The sequence below is a fragment of the Fukomys damarensis genome, unplaced genomic scaffold, assembly GCF_012274545.1.
Source record: "Fukomys damarensis isolate Sample0158 unplaced genomic scaffold, DMR_v1.0_HiC HiC_scaffold_36, whole genome shotgun sequence".
Classification (NCBI taxonomy): Eukaryota; Metazoa; Chordata; class Mammalia; order Rodentia; family Bathyergidae; genus Fukomys; species Fukomys damarensis.
This window is the reverse complement of record NW_022900948.1, coordinates 37605006-37623503: the sequence shown is the minus strand read 5'-3', so window position 1 is coordinate 37623503 and position 18498 is coordinate 37605006. Positions and strand designations below refer to the sequence as shown.

Sequence of the window (18498 nt, the reverse complement as noted above, 5' to 3'; positions counted from 1 at the left end):
TCTCTCTCTCTCTCTCTCTCTCTCTCTCTCTCTCTCTCTCTCTCTCTCTCTCTCTCTCTCTCAAGATATATGAGATGAATATTGACAAAATGTTTTGAAGTCTTAGGTGGAAATCTACACTGAAGCTCAGAATGCTTAGTTTAGCATTCTGGTTGTTTCTAGCTTACATGGAAATGGATTGATTTTACTTTTTAATAAAAATCTAATCTTGAGACTAATTATCTCATTATTTGATGATTTATCATTTAGGCAGGGAAAAGAGCAAAGACTTGGTTTTGATGGAATTATATCTTGGTTTGGCTTAACTTGGTTCACATTCTGCCCTAACCCCCAGAGATGACCCTGTACAATAATACTTCTAATAGTAGGAGCTTTGTTTAATTTTCTAAGCTTAAATTTTCCCCAAGTGCATTTAGTGTCTAAAATCACAACTTTTGTAATCTTGCTACTTTGCAGTACAGATTTATTATGTAGAATTTTGAGATAAATATGATCATTAGAGGGCTACTGCGTTAATGTGCATTTTTTTCTTTTCTTTCTCTCTCTCTAATGGCAAGCTTTTAAATAGAAAAAGTGAAAGAGGTAAACATTTTTCTGGGAGAGACTACTTTAAAGGTCAAGAAAACAGAGTAAAAGGTCATTTTCCACCCTTCGATTTTTATCCTTTCATTTTATTCTGCAAATGTTCTTAGTGATGTTGCCAGAGTCACTTCAGTAGAGATGTGTAATTTTCCATAAGAAAATCGTGGATCCAATCTTGACTTCAGTGCCTGTTTCAAAAGGAAATTATGAAAATTGCTCTGCCTGTACTTTCTTTCCTCGTCTCCAAAGAAATGAAGAAATTTCTCTGACTCTGTTTCTTGTTCAGCTTCCTTTCAGTGTAATTGAACTCTGGAGGATTCTAATGAAAGGTGAAGCAAAGGCGAGATTTGGGTTTAGGAAGGTGGTGTAATTGAATTTTCCGGCTTTGTTAATGACAGGCTTCCCTTGTCCTTTTCTCTCACCCAAACATATGTCCTCTTCTCCCATCTTCCTGAAATAACCCTGTACATTTTCCTAGAAGGGTTAGAGAATAAGATAAAAGGATTTGCTTGGCTAGAATGGGTCCTTGAAGGTGCTTCTCTATGCTTTTGGACCCTAATATCTCATTTCAACTTTTTCTTAAATTTTCATTTTGACATGTTCAAATTTTCATATTCATATTTCAGACTTCCTGAAAAACTATAAGAATAATGCACATAATTTCTATATAACCTTCACTGAATACCAAATGTTAAACATTTTATCACATTTGCCCTCTGTCTCTCTCCTTTATAGTAAGTCTTGTATGAGATGTGATGAACAAATACAGCGAGTGTTTAAAAAGTTTTTTAAACTTACATTAAAAGACACCTTGCCATTACCCGCCCCCCAGAATATTCTCCCTCACTTCAATCACACTTATCCCAACCTTGCCATTTTCGGAAGCAGCCTGGAAGTCCTCTTTTGTGAGTGTCTTTAGTAGTTGCACTGACCTGGCTGCTTGGGTGCCGTGAATCAATTTAAACTGTTGACATTTTATGCTCCTTTTGACTTTGGGAATTAGCCAACAGTCACATGGTACCAGCTCTGGTAAATTAGGTGAGTAAGGACACACTACAGTGAAGACACACTATGACCTTTTCTGTAAATGTTTTAAATCAATTGATGACATTGAGGCGGTCTCAACAGCACAATGGAAGCCACTCACAAAAGAGGATTTGCAGAACTGCTTCCGACAGCGGCAAGAACAGTGGGATAAGTGTGTTCAGAGTGAAGGGGAGGATTTTGAAGGAGGTTAATGGCAATACGTCTTTTACTGTAATAATTTCTAAAAATTTAAACAGTCACCGTATCTTTTGATCACACCTTGTACACAATATTCCTTCTCTTATAAATACTTCTGCATTTCCTAAATATGAGGGTGTTTGCTTTCATAACTGTAGTGTAGTTATCCAAATAATGAAACTAACATTGATCTAATAATATCTGATCACATTAGTAATGTATTCAGTTTTTATTATAATTATTTTTATTGTGCATTTACTCTGGTTATCATAAAACCCACAATATTCAGAGGGCATATATCACATTCTCTGAAAAGAATTCATGAATGTATTTTATGCATTTTTTTCTTATTTAATTATTACATTACACCTATGAGATACATTCTCTTATCACTTCTACTTTATAAATAAAGGAAAGGAAATGAGTCTTAGAGAGTTCAAATCACATGTCCGAGTTTATGTTTTCCCCTCTCGGCCTTTAGCAGGTATTAACTGCCAATAAGTGGCAGATATTGCCCTATAAAATGACTTATCATACACCAGAATCCATGTGCTTTTAACAGTCATGTGAACTGAGTCTTCTGTAACCCAAAGAAATGACAATAAAACTCTGATTTTGAGGAAATTTTGGCAAATTCCATGTCTAGGGAAAATTACCTTGAATGTAGAAATTAATTGCCAACACATATGATATGGACTATTCCAGAGCACATCGAAATTGTCCCTTGACTGGACACATTTGTTAATACAGCTAATGATATTGTGTATTATGCTTGTTTTCATGCAGCATCTAATGCCACTACATGGTGATTACATGTGCAGAGGTTGGCAAAGTTGTTCTGTGAAGGATGGGTAGTGACTGCTTCCAGCTCTGGACAGCAGAGGCAGAGTCCCTGTTGCAATTACTCAGCTCTGCTGCTGTAGTATAAAAGATGCCACGGACAATTAATGAGACATAAATTAATGAGTAGAGCTGTGTTCCAATAAAACTTTGCTTATAACACAACCAGTCATTTGGACCATGGTCCAGAGTTTGCTGATCCCTGTATTAAATGGGTAAAATGATCTCATTTCACTGAGGAGACTCTAAAAGAGTTCTACAACTGCAAACAAGAAAGAAAAAAAAAATACACCCATTTATTTAACTTTCAAGCAATACCAGATCTTAGTTTTATTAAGGAAGGGAGACAACATGGTTTTCATATTCACTGTCAGTTGTATTAAATGATGATCAAGAGGGAAGAGACTTACATTACAAAAGTAATTTATACGGGAGAGTATGTTGGAAGGTACTTTGTAGGCAATATTAATGCACAACATAATGTTTAAAAGAGCCAGAGTACAACTCAATACCAATCTATACGTATTTAATGACCACACAATATGCAGGTCTTACTGGGGAAAAGCAAGGACAAAAAAGAAAGTGAAAGAAAAAGAAACAAATATTAGTGCATTAAATTTGTATGGTTTATGGTAAGTCATATGATTGTTGAAGTTATTTATTTTTATATAGTAGCTATCTTTGGAGAGAGAAAAAAAGAAAATAGATCAGCCTTGTGGATTTAGATTTTTAACTGTCCAAAATCATGGAGTGAATGAATATAACCTCTTGAAATTAGTTACAGCTTTATTACTCTATAATTTTTGAAGCACACATCAAAATGACTATTGGTATACACATCTATATGTATGTGTGTGTGTGTACCTTACTTGCTCTTCTGTATTCCCTGGACAGTAATGTAGTTTATATATGTATGTGCATACATAGCACACACATATACACACACATAATATTTATATAGTCAATGTAGGGCTTCTGTGTGCACATATGGTATCTAAAGATTATATGCACATATGTATTGAATGTCTGCAAACATATACTATACATAGACTACAGAACAATAATGTATGGATAGCAAACATTTACACATTATCTCTTTAAACCGTCAAGTCAAAAGGAGATGTAAAGCTGGGGGTGGAGTACTTCCCTGTTATTTGAAGTCCTGGGTTTAATCTCCAGGACTGAAAAAAAGAAAAGGAAAGTTAAAAAATGTAGCATCAAAACTTTTAGTAAAGACAGCAATGAGTAGATTGAAACAAATTAAAAACTTAACTGATTAATCACATACATTTACTATGTATAGTACATTTTGAAATATGTCTGTATTATAGAATGGCTAAATTGAGTCAGAAGGATTAATCCCACCTACTTTTCTCTTTTCTTTGTGGTAAGAACACTTAAAATGTATTTTCAGCAATTTTCAAGTACAATACATTGTTTTTTACTGTAGTTACAGGGTCAGCTTTCCCTTGCTGTGACCAAAATACCTAAGATAAAGAACTGAGAAGGAAGAGAGACTTATTGTGGCTCGTGCTTTCAGGTTTCAGTCCATGGTCATGGGGCCTCATTGCTTTTGGCCTGTGTCAAGGCAAAGTATTATGGCAGGCGCAGGTGATGGAGGAAACTGCTCACCTCACGGCCGTCAGAAAGCGGAAAGAGGATGGGGCCAGGGTCCAAATATCCCCTCCAAATGTCATGCCTCCAGTGCCCTAACTTTCTTCCACTAAGAAAGTTAAGGACCAAGCCTTCAACAACATAAGCCTTTGGGGAACATTTAAGATCCAGATGGTTATGCTCACCATGCTGTTCAGTAGGCCTCTTGAATGCATTCCTTTGATCTAACTGCGCTTTTGTATTCTTTACTCAGCAATTCCATCATTCTATTCTTCACTTTTATGAACTCTACCTTTTTAGATTCCGCACACAAATGCAATCTCATGCAATATTTGTTTTTCTGTGCCTGACTTATTTCACTTAACATTATGTCCTCCAGGCTCACCAGTATTGTTGCAAATAGGATTTCCTTCTTTTCAGAGCTGAATAGTATTCCACCGAGCACATATATGTATGCTGTGCATGTACATAGCATTTTTGCTATCTGTTCATCTGCTGATGGTCACTTAGGTTAATTCTGTTTCTTGGCTATTGAGCATAATGAACATGTAAATGCAAGTGTCTTTCAACATACTGATTTCATTTCCTTTGGATATATATGGAGTAATGGGATTGGCAGATCACATAGTAGCTCTATTATTATTAATGCTTTTGAGAGCCTCCGTGCTATTTTCCGAAACGGTTTTAGTAAATTATATTCCTATCAACAGCGTACAGGAGTTTCTTTTCTTCACCTCCTCTCCAAGACTTGTTACGGCTTGTCTTTTCAGCTACAGCCATTGTAATTTTGAGAAATGCCTATTCAGATCCTTTGCCCACTTTTAATTGAGTTAGCTGTTTTCTTCCTGAGGTATTGAGTTGTTGCATTCCTTACATATTTTGGCTCTAACTCCCATCTGATATATGGTTTGAAAACATTTCCTTCCATTCTGTTGTCTCTTTACTCTGTGGATTGTTTCCTATTCAGATTTTGACAATTGTTCCAATGGTGCATAGCAAAAGAAAGTTGTGCACAGTATACTACATTGAGTTGTGTCTCGCTTCAGTCTCTTTTCACCTGGAGGACATTTCTTAGTCTTCGGTTTCATGATGTGGCATTTTGATAAGTACAGGCTAGTTACTTAGCAGACTGCCCCTCAATTTGGGTTTGTCTGAGGTTTCTGTATTACTATGTTTAGGATAGGCCCTTTTGGCAGGGATACCACAGAAGGCATGCTGCTTTTCTCAGGGGTACTGTATCTGGAGGTCCATGATGTCAGTGTGTCTGATGGTGATTGATGGTGATGTTAATTTTAATCATTTGGTTAAAGTGGTGTTGGCCAGGATTCCCAGTGAAAAGTCAAGTACCTTGTGGGAAGATACTTTATGTAATGCTCGGTTACTTTGCAAACTTTCAACCTCTTGTTTTAACCCCCATCGTTCTCCAAAGTTGTCAGCTGAATTCTGCTGCAAGGAACAAATCTGCCTTCTCATTTATTTACTGAAGTATGTATGCATGCATGCATATTAATATGGATTCAAGGATACTTGGTTTACTCAGCTGGTTATAATCCTTTACTATCATTTATTTTGACGCTCACATTGTCCAAGATTTGGCCTCTGGAGGCCTGAGCCCTTTTAGTCCCTGATATCCCTTTCTATGGCCTAAAGAAGTTGTCTCAAGCTTTTCAAGAAATGCTAGTCTCTTGTCATGGGTGCTAGTGTGCTCACTGCTCTAGTGTCCCCATCCCCCTTATCATGAAGAGAATTTGTGGTGTTTTTCTTTAACCCCAAAAGGAAACACAATCAACCTACATGCACAATATTGTTAAAAACATCACTCTATATGCTTTCTAGAACAGAGAGTGGGGAAACATTCTTCATAATAAAATGCTATACATTTCATTGAGTAAAATACGTTGGCGCTGTTACAGCACGCGACAAGACGGAACAGTCAGATGGTGTCACCTACCTGTGATGAGTCACTTGAAATATAAGGAAAGTCAGGCGGTATCTGATTTAATCATCACAATCCCTCCCTCTCTGTAATAGTTCTCCGTATATGATATTTTAAACTATTTTTATATGGATTAATTGGGTGTTGTATGGGTAACAGAAATGCCACCAGTCACTCTGCCATTGGTGATGTAGTGTTTCTGAAATATTAAATAAACTCAATAAAATTCCCTAAAAAAAGACAAAGTGTAATTTTTCCTCCATTTTTACAGTCCTTATTCCCCTGGGAAATTGTGGCACTGAACTTAAACCATGGAAAAAGTACTTTCATTCGCTACATAACATAGAGTTGAGCCCTAGGTCATCTTGGTCTCGTGTACATAGACTGACTTTTCACCTCCACGAAGGCACTGCAGGGCTGCCCAGTGCATTGCTATCTGCGTGGCATCCAGGCCCCTGCCCATACCATGCCGGCCATACATACCCTCCATTCAGTGTGACAGTGATAAACATCCTCAGGAATTTCCCAGACCCTCCTAGTTGGCAGTTCCAGCCTCATCGAGCCCGTGGTTTGAGCTATATGAGTAGAAACATTTTCACCTCTCTTCTCTAAGAAATTTCATTTTTAACATACTTCTGAGTGACCTCTAATGCTGTGCGTTTAGTCCCACTTTTCTTTCTGACCCAGAAGGAGCCCTGTCTGGGTATGGAAGCAGCCTGAGTTTGCTGTCTCAGTAGCCCCAGCTTGTACCCAGAGACAGTGTCACAGGAAGGTTTGTGACCTCTCAGAACGCGACACCATCCAACAGGCAGGCTTGTTATTATCCTTGGTCATCACAGAGCATGTAGAATCTTGGAAGCCCTAAGAAAAATAATTCTCAGTGGGGTCATCAGGCCGATTCCCTCCACTGCACAGCTGGGGAAACGGATCCAGGAAGAGAAAAAGACATGACCAAGATACATAGCAAATCACTGATACCGATTAGGTTTAAAGTGGAGGAAGTCAATACCAGAGAAACAAACCTTGGCGAGTAGGAGGGACCCGAGACCGTTAGGCCACTCCCTTCCTGGGTAGGTCCCCTCTACACACAGACAGGTGGTCAGGCTCCAGCTTGTGCTTGATTGTAATGGGCAGTTTCTTATGTACCAACACAGCAGGACTGTCCTAACCTTAAGTATTCCTGAGTTGGGGCTTCTCCCCACATCTTATCCTTCTTTCCCTAGTGCTCCTGGGTGTGGTTTGGCTCTCTTGCTCCCGTGGAATGCACATATTCCCCGTAGACACTACGATGATCTTTCATCAATTTTAAATCTGTATCCATATCTCTTGGGCTTTCTTAGCTACAGTGTCTGGCATTGAGAACCCCGATGAACAGACCTCACAGGGGAATTGTCTTTATGGAGCTTGCATTGCAGTAGGAAGGCAAACTCTGGCCTCGCACGAGTGTGTGTGCTAAGGCTAACTGCCTCCCCTTATCAATGTGATGCAGAAATGTGGGGCTCTGGCCGGATTTGCATTTGATATCATCCATAACTATGTGTGTGGCCTTACATCTTTGCCAGCAGTCTCTATAAAACTCAACGATTGTCTCACAGGGCTGTTGGAAGGATGGTGCGAGAGTATTAAACAACAATGCTGTAAAGCACCCAGCACTGTGGTGCTCAATACCTGCTAGTTTCTCTTTCTTTCCTTCCCCGACATGACATGCATGAAGCAGCTTGTGGCAATTTAGAGAGGGCTTCAAACTCCAGATGAAATGATGATCTCTGCTGCTTTCGGACTTCACTCTTTGGATAGATCACCACGAGATACCTTAAAGGTTGTGTGAGCAAAACACAGCCAAGAAGCCCATTCATATCTGGATTAAAGTTGAAAGCAAAAAAGTAAATGGTCTCACAGATCAATCGTTGTAACTATGACATATACATTGACTAAAGTCACCATTGACTATTATCACCGTCTCACTGTATCTTATATACTGAGATAACGGTCAGTCCCTGCTATTGATCTGAATAGGTGTGAACTCTACTCTTGGTGTTTGCCAAGTACATTATAATTTTAAATGTGTTCCCTGGGCTTGTAAGCCGGAAAATGCTGGGCCAGGGAGATTTATTATAATCTCCCTCTGACAGAGGAAGACAGTCATGTTGTTGTGTAACCAATGCCCAATTATTTCAGTCTAGAGACTGAATCTAGAGATTTCCTCTGTGACCCACTGCATGTAGGCCACTACATCCTGTTGGCCCTGCTCCTGTTGTGGCTGCATTGTAGCTGTCCTGTCACTGTAGTTCATAGGTGACATCTGCCTAAAGGTGACGGGCTTTCCTCTGTCCATGGGCAGCGCACCTCTGAGAATGAATGTACCTGTGCTCCGGACCTGGGAGCTTGTCTTCTGTTATTCAAGGGCAAATGTTAAGAGCCCTGCCTCACCAGAGCGAGAGTCTCTTGGAAACAAATCAATGAGCTGCATGCTTTTTGTTTCCTTTCCTCCTTCTCTGCTTGAGACTTCTAAAGTTTTTTGTTGTTGTTGTTGTTGTTTTTTGTTTGTTTTTTTTTACATGTTTGGTGTATGGCAAGGCTCTTGAGAACTAAGAGAGTTGGAGCCCAGGCTTAATTCAGAGCCTTAAAGCAGAGCTATTCCTCTTCTCAGACTTCAGTCCACTGTGGTGTCTACCATGAGAGATCCCCAAAGCAAACAGTTGGCAAGTCTGCTGTCTCACAGAAAGACCGCCTCCCTGATCCCTCTGGGATTTAGTAAGGAGAAAGGAAGATTTTTTTTTTTAAAATTGAGTTTATTGGTACATTTTAGGAATACAGTACAGTTACATTCATTGTTGGGATCTTGTACCTCTACATGACAGGTCTTGGTTCTCATTTTTCCCCTTGTCCCTGCCCTCCCTTCACCCCCTCCTCCCCTCCCCATTTACAAACACTTTATTTCCATCTTTTTGTTTTCTCACACTTTTTTCTTTTCCCTTATTACCCTTCCCCTACCCATCCCACCTTCCCTACACCTTTAGCCCCTTGCTTCCCATTTCGCAATGTCAGTTATCTCATTAGGATTTTATGTACTATTACAGTTTAGTCACACCAGAGATTACTATTACAGTTTATTCACACCGGAGAAACTATTCGGTATTTACACATGTGTGACTTATTTATGTCACTTAGGAGTATGTCCTCAGTATGTATCCATTTTCCGATGAATGAATCTAATTTCTATATGACTGGAAGGTAAGGGACCAGCCAGAGGTCATGTGGTGGGGGCTGGGTTAACATTTCCGGTGAGCCCTTTGGAGAAAGTTTAGTACCTCCAAATATTACTCCCCTCTCTTGTTATCCAGCGGTCATTGGCTGTGGTAGAAATAAAACGGGGACAGACTGTGCTTGCTGAGGGAAAAATGGCTACTTTAGCAGGCCTTCAGTGGCCCAGTAGGAGTTCCTTTGTACCACTCAGCTCAGCGAAGCTTCCAACCAGCAGCTCTCCCTTGGAGTTTCCCACCATCAAAGGTGTGTGAAAGGAATTCCTTACATGTCAATGCTTCGGAGCTTGCCTTGAAATTTATACCTGCGGTGCAAATAGAGAGGCTTCCAGGAGATCACGTTCTCATTCTGCTGGTATAAACAATGAGGGTAATGATGGTCAGTCCTGGGTAAGCATTTGGCTGCCCAGAAGGCTGTCAGAGGAGATGAGTCTGTGCCTCAGACTGTCTGTCTGGGCTTGTCAGTTTCCATCAAGCGCTTCTCTGTTAGGGATCAGTCTTGCTAGAAGCACCAGCCCTACACTGCCGTCACCGCCCACCTGGGACCTGGAGCTGGGCTACTCAGGGCAACCAGGAACCAGATTCACAGCTGCACTCTGCGAAGTCACCTTGCCTGTCCCTTCTCATGTTTACTCCTGCCCTCCCCGTCCTTGGGCAGCTGATTCCAGCTTATCTGACTTCTCAGAACTGCAGATTTCTTAGTTATAATGTAATTACAAACAAAATTTCTCTCACACACTACACAGAACAAAATGTAACCAAAAATGAAAAATAGCAATGCATTTCTCGTAGCATGGGTATGAGGATTAAGTAAAATAATAAATGTAAGACACACATTGTAGGTACTCAAAAATGGTAGTTATTTATATGTGTTATGTTAATTGCATTTAAAATTATTAAGCTGTGAATATTCCTTCAAGAATGAGTATAGAGACCCTGAAAGATGGTTTGATTTAGCAGCATATGTATGGCTTTTAGAAATTGCAACACACACTCATACTCAGATCTTGGCTCCTTGGTATACAAACCATTTGACCTTGGGGAAATAACTCATCCATTAAGTCCCTGTGCATATAATGGGGTAATAACAGTATCAGAGTGAATGATATGAATATGTACACATACACGCACACGTAGCTGGTTTTGATCTATAAAAATGGCAGATTTCATATGTCTCCCCCTGTAATGCTGACCTCAAAGGGTTACTTGTAAGGACTGAGTACAGTCTATGGGAAACCCCAGCACCAAATCTGTGTACTGTCCTTTGGATGACTGGGGCAGCTATGGCAGTAATACAGGTGAAAAAATATGGAGACGATTAGAGGTTTGTTGGGTATGTTAAGAAGAAGAAATGCTAGAATGTGGTGCAGGCAGGGCTGGTTGAAGGAGAAGGTGGAATCTAGGATGATCTCAGATTTCTGGCTTAGGCACATTGGAGGCTGGTGGTAATGTTCACTGATGAAAGAAACTCAGGAGGAACAGATTTGAGGGGAAAGACACTGAGTCGAGTGTTTGACCTGTCACATTTGTAATGATATTGTGCCAAAGAGTGGAGAATTACTCACATTCAGGGCATAATTTAACTCAAGTCCAGGGGGTGGTGGGAGTCATGCGGGCCTAGCATTTGAAGCCATGTTACCTGCGACCTCCAATACAATGTGACAGTATCGGCCAAGGGAGACAGTTGAGCGGATTCCAAGAAGCACTTGTCAGGTGCCACTCCGTCGAGACCCTTCCTGGGTTAGGTGGGGCCAGAGTGCTTGGGGAGGGGGGTCTAGACAGGAGGGGGAAGTTCCCCTGCCTTTAAGGAGATAGTGGCCAGCCTCTCTTTTGGAGGCTTTTGCAGTGTGGTGAAAACTCTCTAGTTATAAACTATAAGAATGAAAATGCTATTGCTTACCTCGTAGGGTTAGATCTCATGTATATAAGTCGGTGTGACTGGCTCCATGCCTGGCACCAATCAATACTGCAGTGGATCAATATCGCCATTTTGGCCAAAAGACCATTGGGAGGAAAGGTGCCTGGATTCAGTATTGCAAAATATGACCAACATTCTTAAGTTGTCTTTTTTAAAAATTCAATGTGTACATTACGGTGGGAATGTGAGAGACATAAGCTTGTAGTGTTGGGCAGAAGGAGAAGCTAGGGCCAGTGAGCCAAAAGTGCTTTTGACTGTAAAGGAGTTGTACACATTTGGAAGTGAGCTGAAGATTAGTTAGCCAGTTCATTAGCAGGAAAGCCTCACGACTGGAAAAACGATTTTAGCTGGAAGGGGAGCTTACTCAGCAAGCAAGTGTTGTGGCCCACACTGAGTGGGCCCAGTGTGATGCCTTCTGGGGTCTCCGTGCTCCGACTGAGTAGGAGGAGGGAGGAGAGTGAGCTGTGGGACCAAGGGGTGAGCTAGTCTGCGGGCTGGATTCTGAAGAGCTGGCCCCCAGGTAAGTGGGAAACAGGCTGACATCTACAGGGACCGGGAAGCAGCTGAGGGTCTGGAGACAGGTCCCAGTCCCTGAGGGGAGAGCTCTGTGGGATAATGTGTCAGGTGTTCTGACCCCAGCCAAGTAGGTTGGGATGAGTCTCCATCAAGAGTCTGATGGATGAACAGGAAACCAAGGTATGCTAAAAAAGACAAAATAAAATAAGATAATAAAAACAGTACTGTATTATGTACAAAGGCTAGATGACATTGAATTGTCCTAGAATCCTAAGAACCAGGCATGTTATAGCTGTTTGACAGATGAGGATATTGAAATGCAAAGAGAATAAGCAGTTTGCCCAGGGCCAAGAGCTGGTGCTTGATTTAGATGAGAGATAGTTTGAATTTGTCCCCCAATGATTCATGTGTTGGAAGCTTGGTCCCCTGAGTGGCCATGTGGGTAGGTGACGGACCTTTAAGGGCTATGATGGGAGGATTTTAGGTCATGGGGGGTGCCCTTGGAAGGGATTTAGGTAGTCTCCTGGGTTATTTCTCTGAGATTGAGTGAGTATCGAGTGAGTTTGCCCATGAATCACTCTTTGCCTTCTTGTCTGGCCACGTGATCACTCTTTCCTGTGCTCCCGTCATTGGGATACCAACTACCAGGAGGCCTTCTCCACAGCCAAGCCAGTGCCAGTGCCATACCTTTGAATTTCCAAAACTGTGAGCTAAACAAACCCCTTTTCTTTGCAAATTTCCTAGCCTCAGATGTTTTGTTATAGTAACAGAAAACAAACTAATATACCTAGGAAGTGGAAGCACTGAGATTGAACCCAGGTCTGGCTCCCAGACCCATGCCCTGAACTCTGCTGCTCCCTGCCCCACACAGATATGTGGACTGGGAAGAAGTCAAAGGAGGCTGCAGCCTGAGTGTAATGCAAGACCCACACCAGCCTGGCTTAGGACTCACTTGTTAGGAGACTTGGGTAGGGATGGGTAGAGGGCTGGCTGGTGCTCAACCTGTGGGGAAGAGGTGGGGGAGGCCTGGCAGGGCTGCTTTGTAGGGCTGATGTCCTCAGTTTCTCCCCATGCCGCACGAGGGCTCTGGTGCTGACAAGAGGCCTGGGAGGAAAATGGACAGTCTCACAAAGTGACTGCTTCCTTCCTATTAAGCAGGTTTTATAGTCTCAGATGTGTTCTAGCGTGGCTTCCTTGATTGCTCACTAATGATGGATAGATTATGCTCCATATAAAGTTGCTGTTCATTAAGATTGGGATCCGTTTCATTGTACTGACAACAGGCTGGATTTGGGGTAAAGCACATGGAGGGCTCTTCCTGTCTCACAGTTTTCCTGAGCTACTTGCACGACACCTATTTACCTCCGAGATGAATTTTAGGACATCTGGCAAGGAAAGGGCAGCTTGGGACCAGAACTGATGCTCCACTTCTCCCTTCTAGCTGGGTAACTAGGTGCTTGGAGGCTTCCTCCCTGGCTCTGTGTCTCCATTTCCTCATTCTCCATGGAATGGCAATTTGAAGGACAAGTAAAGCAATATTGCAAAACGTTGAAATTTGTAATAGCATCAAACTAATGTTGTGTTGTTCAGAATGAGGAGAGCAAATGTGTCCCAAGGTTTCCTCTGAAAGTCCTCTTCAGATTCCCCAGTTAACTATGGTTGGGAGAACTTCGGGTTGGAGATCCTAAGGTTCTGTGTTTTAATTCTGACCCTACCACCCCTAGCAGTGTGGCCTTGGGCAAGTCTCTGTGCCCCTCCTTGGGCTCAGTTTTTTTGGTTTACTCTGTGTGTGTGTGTGTGTGTGTGTGTGTGTGTGTGCATGTGTGCGCACTTGTGTGTCCAGTCATAGTTTCTTCCTGGGCTTTAAGGGGCTGGTTGGGAGGATATAGGGTAGCAGGACATAGAAAGAAAAAGATCTCAGTGTGGAGGACTGCACCGTGGAAAACATTCCAAGGGGGAATCTCTGGGTAGGAGCCCTTACAGGCCAAGAAAGATCAGAGAGGCTGCAGGGAAGCACATGTAAAGTAACAGAGGCAAGGAAGAGCATTGTGAGGGAATGAGGATGTCGGGAAGCCAGAGCTTCGTGCCAGGGAACGGGGGGCCTCTTCACATAAGCCAGGCCAAGGAGTCACATGTGAGTGTTCAGCTACAACTCCTTGGGAGCAATTAATGCTATTTTCTTTAAACGATTTGAGTAAACGAGAATACTCATCAGCGATAAAGCCAAAGGGGGCTTTAAAATGTGCTATTTAGACTTTCTTACCTGGAACTCTTCCAGAGCCAGGGAGTGGTGAAAACGTTTGACCACGCCATGACAGGTACAATTCCTTCCCAGTGGCCGCTGGTTTCCCCAGCCCTGGAGCTGAGAGGTTTGTCTGGATACTCTCCCTCTAGCTCTCCTCACCCTGGCCAGGCAGCAGTTCTCATGTTTTCCTAAGATTGGGAGAGCTATTTTGTCTAAACGAATGCTCTCTAGGAGGCACTGGAGCACGTGGTCTGGTTCTAGTGAACCATAATGAGCTTGAGTAATGGAGTTATAAAAGTCTAAATGAGCTCTATGACCATAGCTGCTCGATTAATGCTCCTTGATGGGAACTCCTCCCTGCCCTGTTTCCATCCCATGAGACCTGCTTCCTCTCCCGTATTCCCTAAATCAGTAAGTGGCACCATCACTCCCCAAATCACTGATCCCCAAACCCCAAGATCACCCATGACCCCTTCCCTTCTCCCTCTCCTCTCCTGTTCTCTTCACCTCCCTGCAGCACCCGAGGTCCCTGGTGCTACCTCTTCCCACACATTCCTCTGATGCAACCCCATTGTCCCTGCCCCAGCTCGGGACTCCAGGACTTTGGTAGCTATGGTTTCTTTCTCCCATAGTCTCATTCCTTCCAACCAGCGATTCCCACGGTGCCCTGGTGTTGTGGGTTCCATAGCCCTCTCCAGATGAAACCCCATCAGTAAGCAACAGATCGAGTACAGATTCAAGGTATTTTGGGATTCTTCCTTCTAGTGAGCTTTCCTCCAGTCCCCGGTGTGTCTCTTCATACTTTTCAGCGTGACGTAGTTTATTGCAAGGGTCTCCACCATCATCGGAGCCTGATGGCCCCAGGTCTCTCTCCCACACTTCCAGCACGTGTTTTCAGCTGACCACAGACCCTCTCCAGCTGGGCGCCCTCCCTGGTCTTCTATCTGGCTGATCACCTTCCCACTGCCTCCATTAAATCTTCCCTTCTCCTCTTGCAGATTCTGTGGTGATAATCGCCCTCTACCTTGACATTTGGAAGGTGCCCCGAATGCCACTCTCTCCCTCACCCAGTCCTGTCCATTCTACCTTTTCTCAAGCCTCCTCTTCTCCCTCCAGCTCGGCTCAAGGATTTCCTCTCTGCCCCAGTCATCTGTCTCCTCCAGTACATTTTCTATGCAGCCTCTGAGCTGAGAGATCTTCCTGTAATACATAGCTAATTGGGTTGCTTCCTTCTCAAAAACCCTTCAGTAAATCACCATCATTTCAGAGCACTGCCCAAGCTCCCTCCAGTGATACTTAAATGGTTCCCTACTGGGGCCCTCCCAAACACCCAAGCTGGGTCTTTTACTTTCCCCTTTCTCACGTTCACCCTTGATTTATTCTGGACACTGGCTCTGAAATCTCACTGTCAGGGCTCAACTCCTGCCTCCCAGACGTATTGGCTGTGTAACCTTTGACAAGTTACGTCAGCATCTCTGGGCTTCATTTCCTTATCTGTAACATATGATTGCCGTGAGGACAGAGAGGAAGTGTGTAGGGCAGTGTTTACTAAGCAGAGTGCTGCTGCTGCTGCTGCTGCTGCTGCTGTCTGGCCCCTGCTGGTCTCCTCAGTGGGATCACCACAAATACTCTCCTATCTGCAGCTTCCCGGAATTACCAGGCTCTCTTCTGCTGCCTGTTATCTGCCCAAGCTCTTCCTTTTGCCCCACCATTCTACCTCTTGCTCTGCCCCATTGCCTCACCCTCTTTGCCCTTCTGCCCAGCCTCAGCTGTGCACACTGCCCTTACTCTTAACTGCCTTGATGTGAGAGTGGCCCTTTGCTCTGGCTGCCAGCTCAGCCCCCTGTGGGCTACAACAGGTCTGCCTGAGGCTTGCTCTTGCTTAGCATCTACAGTTGGATGCAGATCTTCCTGTGTGACAAAGGACTGCTTTAATTGGCTCTGACATCCCTGGTATTGCAAACACAGTATTTCTTCAGAAATTGTCCTCTTACCTGCCCCTCACTGCTAATAATATTTTGTGGCTTGGTATCCCAGCTGCTGAATTGCTCCCTCCCAATATTTTAGCTGCTTCTCCCAAATGCCCAGCTGACTCCCTCAACGCATCATAAATCTCCGATCTGAATCTCTGCTCTTACAGATCGTACTGGTGCGCTGATCACAACAGCACAGTGTGACCTCTCCAGTGTGATTAATGCCACTTGCGTGTTTGTAACACAGCCTTCAACTGTGCGGATGTCAGGATAAATCATCGTTCAGCACTTGTCAGCTGGCAAAGCCAGGGATCTGAATGTGACCCGTTTATTTTATAGGTGAGCACAACAAAGGCCCCCAAGGTTGGGTGACTTTCTCAAGGTCACAAGTCAACAATTATCCAATGAAAAGGAGATTAATATCCAGATTTTTTCACTTCAATGCTTTTTCTAACTCATCGAAGTTTTTTGGTTCAAAAATTAATAAGAATTGAATTAAAATATACATAACAAAATTTACTGGTTTAACTATTTTAAATGTTAACTTCAGTGGTGTTAATTACATTTGCCTCGTTGTGCAACCACCACAACCATCCATCTCTAGAGCTTTTTTTTAATCTTGAAAAACTGAAACTCTGTACCCTTTAAACACTAACTCCCCATTGCCCCCAGCCCCAGCCCCTAGTCAATACCATCTGCTTTCTGTCTCTAAGGTTATGCTAAGGACCTTGCATGGGTGGAATCATGCAGTGCTTGCTTTTTGTGTGTGGCTCATTTCCCTTGCAGTGTCTTCAAGGCACATTCATGTTTTTAGAATTTCCTTCTTTCTGAAGGCTGAATAATACTCCATCTGTAGTGGTACTTCTTTGAGACCATTTTAGCTTCTCAGAGTGCCTTTCTGCTAAGTAGAGTTAGAATTTAGAACAGCCTTCATCGCATTTCCTGAGTAACCACTAGGGGCAGTAAAAGATGCAGAAATTTTACCATTTTACCTTAGCAAACAAATGCTAAGTAATCTGGCTGCAGTATCCTCTGTGTATCTCTTTCAACTGTCCATGTACACAGTTACAAGATAATGGATTTCACACCCACAAGCAACTTTGGATAAAACTAGAGATAATCATCGACTGTAGCCCAAGCGCAAATCTTCCTCACACTTGCTAACATCAATGCACAGAGCTGCATTCAAGATGTTGATTTAAGATTGTATTTTTTATTCACTTCACATTAGTTCAGTAATTTTCAGACAGAGTGCACATCACAATCACTTGTGGTGCTTTTTCTAAAATACAGAGGTCCAGGTCTTAGCCAAGATTTACTAAATTCAGAATTGTTCGGGCTATTTTGATGCTGGTCCATGACTTCTAAGAACCGGTGCATTAGTTCTTTACTGTGATGACCTGGGGATGTTTCTTACTTCCAAGGTGGCCATGCTCAGCTGCCACATAACAATACTGTCTGAGATATGAGAGCCCTTCCTATGATAACCAGGAAAAGAGAACTTCTATCTTATCAAAGGTAAAAATGGCACAGAGAACTGAGGTGGGACCCTAATTCACCCCCTCCCCAGCCAGTTATGGAATAGAGGCAAATCAGGTCACTTGTCTAAGCCTCAGCTTTACCTTTGAATTACAAAAGGACGTGATGGTGTTGATCTCCACAGATCAGTTCTAAAAATTCAATGATTCTATTAGTATTAATAATCTTGATTTGTAGTTACTACCCTGGCAAAGTGCAGAAGAAATATTCAGTAATGGAGTGAATGACAGAAACTATTGGCCATGAGGTTTAATTTATTTAAGGCACATACACTGAATTCAAAGGAGAAAATATTGTTCCTGATGATGTATTGAACTGTTAGCATCTTCGGCATAGCAAAAGCTTTCTAGAGGGAAAAATTACCCATCAGTGCAAACTTGACATTTTTCACTTCCTGATCCATAACTGCCATTTGTCCAGCACTCTCATATTTACTATAAAGAGCCATGTGTATGAATGCTTTGGCTGAATATTAAATAACTACATAAATATCAAGGTCACAGTTGCAAGAGAGGCTTGGTGGGAGGCCCTGGGAGGCTTGCATTGATCTCTTGTGAAGTTCCATTCTCGGATCCTGCTGACAAGGGGAAACAATTGATGTGGACCATTATTAAGGCTTTAAGTGTTTCGCCATTGTTAAAGATCTTTTACAAGCCCGGAATAACTGATAGTGCCCAAGGAATTGGCAGAAGCTTCACTTAGAAATATGGGCTGCTCAAAGAGATAAGTACAGCCCAGAGTGCAGATGTTTGGGGTAGGGTTTATGCAGCAAAGGTGCAGGCGAAGGGGAGCCTGCCACTGGGGCACATCTCCAGCAGTCACAGTTCAGAACTCCACACCGGAAGTTG

At 42.6% G+C, this 18498-nt stretch overlaps 1 protein-coding gene across 4 annotated transcripts in view; it reads left to right on the top strand.

Annotated features, from left to right (window-relative positions):
• The window catches only part of Ttll11 (tubulin tyrosine ligase like 11), a 240698-nt gene that overhangs the window by 71704 nt on the left and 150496 nt on the right, over positions 1-18498 (top strand). The window contains exon 1 of one of the 4 annotated variants that reach the window (XM_010602957.2): positions 16357-16450. The exons of the other annotated variants lie outside the window; for them this stretch is intronic. The gene's annotated coding sequence lies outside the window, so the exon portion shown is untranslated. Of the gene's footprint in view, positions 1-16356; positions 16451-18498 lie in introns of those variants that run through there. 4 annotated transcript variants of the gene reach the window in all.